Genomic DNA, 3,446 nt, shown 5'->3' on the forward strand with positions numbered 1-3,446 from the left:
CCCAAGGTGAGAATCCTCAACAAATGTATGCATTTCTGCAGCTAAGTAGTGGGTGGGTGTTTCAGATAACATGCATTTGCACACTTCCAGACTGTCAGTTAAAATGACAATTTTTTGGAGATCTCAGTACTTTGCTGCACGGATTGCAAATTTGATGGTGGCTACCTCAGTAGTGAGGATCGTAGTTTCATCGAGATTGCAAAGTAAACATTCTTCAGATATGGAAAGAATAATAGCGCTGGCCGTGGAATCGGCCGAGCGTGCTGCATCAGCTCTAAGTAGGTGGAAGCCACAATTTGTACGCTCATCCACAAGTCGGCAATATTGTGATGCAATTTGGTTCCGAGAAGGGTTAGTTGCAGTGCTGTGTTCCAATGTGGTTTGGATTTTGGTGGATCAGGCTCTGAAACAATGCGTATAACCATTCTCAGCTAAAAGGTTTGTAAAAATATTCTCAAAAACTTTCCTGTTGTAGCTTTTTAATTTCTTTTGCAGTGTGAATCATTCCTCGGTGTTTGGGGAGAGGTTCGCCCGTAATGGCGAAGATTACATGCGTCGGGATGGAATTAGCGAGTCTTACACAGCTTCGCAGCTGGGAGGCCGTAAAGCTGTACAGATTTTTGTTAATGCAACCTGGGTTGTAGACAGTAGACGCTACAACATATTGAAGCCTGGGTCTGATAAAGCTCCTATAGAGCATTGAGCTTTTGTTGGAGTTGTGTCCACTGTTAATACCGAACACTGTCCGTAGAGCGTTGGTTGCAGCTGATTCATTTGTTAAGATATCATCAAAATTAAATTTAACAATTTGATATGGCTGGTGTGTAAGATCAGCTGATTTCCTACCCTGATGATGAGTCCATCCTTTTGATTTTTGACAAATCTTATTGTGCTGGACTTGTCGATGTTGATGGGGAGCGCCAATCTGTTGCAAAGGCTGACAAATTGATTGGCCTTTTATTGGAGGTTGTCGGCTGACAATTCCCTGGTCTTACCAGACGAAATGATGAGAAAGTTGTCAGCAATTTGAGGCGTCCGCAATAGTGTGCAGGCTAGAAGTAATAAGGACTAAGGCAGCTGCCTTGCGGTAGGCCATTTTGAATGAGTGTGTTGCAGAAAGTTTAGAATCCACGACGGAATGTCTGTAGGGGCAGCATGAGACTCAAAGTAACATTTTTGGTTGGTTTAGCTCAGCTTTTTCGTAGGCACTTTGGATATCAAATGAAATGGCTGATATATGCAACTTTTCCTATTTTACCGAATTTCATTTCGAAATTCATTTAGACATATACTTGGGGATTTATGCTTCCTATAAGCATAGCCTCGGCTTGGGAAATCTTCTAAAAAATTGTGACCATTGCAGTCAGTGTTTAGACAAAAACGTTGGTTAGCGAGATTGGTCTGATATTGTGGACGTCCGTGGGAACTTTGTTTCTTGTCAGAATCAGGACTACACGAATGATTCTTCACTCAGGTGGCACCAATTTCTGCATTCATAGAGAATTTAAGGCCTCTAACAGCTGTGTTTGAGCAAACGCATTCAGGCTACGCTGCATGTCATAGGCGATGGAATCCACCCCTGAAACAGATGAGGAAACCTGTTTGGAAAGTACTTTCATCAGATCCGCAAGTGAAAATGGTTGGGGTACACCAGCCATATTTGGCCCAGACGGAGACAGCCGCGACGGTGGATAGTATTGTGTCCTTAGTAGATCAAGGTACTTGACGTTGTATTCGTCATTCTATAAGAATTTGGGTTGAGTTTTCTGCGAGGAGTTCTGGATTCGTTCGATGAAGGTAAATAATTGTGAAAGATTTGTGGAGTGGCTTATTTCCTCAATTTTAACATCCCAATGCTGACATTTGCTTCGCGGACTTTTTTTCCTATTTTTCTGAAGCTTTGTTGAATAAGTCAAAACAAATAAGTGGCATGACCTTGTAGCAACACTACTTTTCGTGGAAAAAAACTTTTAGAAATTGGTTCCGTCAGCCTTTTGGCTTCCTAGAATTGCAAAAACTAACTCTCCGCACTTCAGACTGTGGGCATGAGATTATACCGCTTTTTTCTGAGTAAACTGCATGCTATAAAGGATTCTGACCTTTGGGTAGTAGAAATGGATGAGATTAGGATTGGGATGTGGTAGCAGCAGCTGATATTGACCGAAGCTAGGGTTGTTTACTATTGTTAGGTCCGGGCCCGAGAGGTGAATTCGTGTGCTGTTGATGAGATGGTGGTAGATAGGTTTCCCATTATTAATGATTTGAAAGTCTGTTTCAGAGAGATGCTCTGAAAGACCTCCACCCTTGGGAGAATTGATAGTGTCACCCGATGTTTGGGAACGTACATTGATATCATCAGCTAGAACCTGCCTTCCAAAAATTGAAGTAGCCTGTTGATTTCTGTGCTAGAGGTAGATATTTGGTTGACGTAGGAAAGCATACGGAGATAATTGTAATATTGGGTTGTAGGTGCTTAGTGCAAGCTATGATAATGTCATGTTCTGTTTGATGTGGAACTGTTGGGAAAGTAATGCTGTGTCTGAAGGCGATCACAACACCCCCAAACAGGTCTGGTCATAGTTTAACAACAATATTGAAACCAAGAATGGAGAAATGACGACTTTTTCCACGTAGTTGAAAATTTCTGCCAATATTTTTGCGTAGACGTAGTTATAAAAATGTTATTTGATTTATTCCAAAATCATAATAATAATGTGCTTTTATATTTTTATTATTTGATTTTTTTCACAAGAAATTAAATTTTTAACTTTTTTTGTGTTTACATGAGATTTTATAATGAAGTGAACTACAAAAGTTTCCTATTGTTGTACATACATAAATATATAGATGGTTTTATGTATGCAGCAGTCCAGCGATTCTGCCTCCTGTTGGGTGCGACTACAGGTCACTCCTAGTATAGCTTTAATTATAGTGAACTAAGATTTGTTCTAGTGTTAACATTTTTTTGTCTTTTTTTGTTAACTTATTTTGATATGTCCAAAATCTTAAGTTGCTATCTACCTTCGTTTTAATTATATTTTGAAGCGTGCATTTAAAGGTTTCCATACAGTAGAAAATAGTAAAAGCTTTTTGTCAAAGCATGGTTTTCTGTTGGACGGTATATCATAAAGAAAAATCTGATGAACCGATGTATTCTAATTCACTTTTACAAACTTATGATATAATTAACTACTGAACGCACCTAAAATTAGACAAATATATAAAATTTTGGAAGTTCAGGAGCAATGGAAAATACTACAAAAAATCGCGGACCCTATGTTTAAAATCTTGCTAAATTACCAAAACATAAAATCTATGGCTGTGTGCAGTAGATTTATATTAAAACTAAGGAAATATTTTGGTTGAATTGATTACAGATGGCTTGGAAAATCTGGGTACTGCCTTGCGTCTTTCTATCTCATTGCGTTCTCATGCTGCAACATCTG

Source organism: Hermetia illucens, chromosome 5, assembly GCF_905115235.1.
Source record: "Hermetia illucens chromosome 5, iHerIll2.2.curated.20191125, whole genome shotgun sequence".
Taxonomy (NCBI): domain Eukaryota; kingdom Metazoa; phylum Arthropoda; class Insecta; order Diptera; family Stratiomyidae; genus Hermetia; species Hermetia illucens.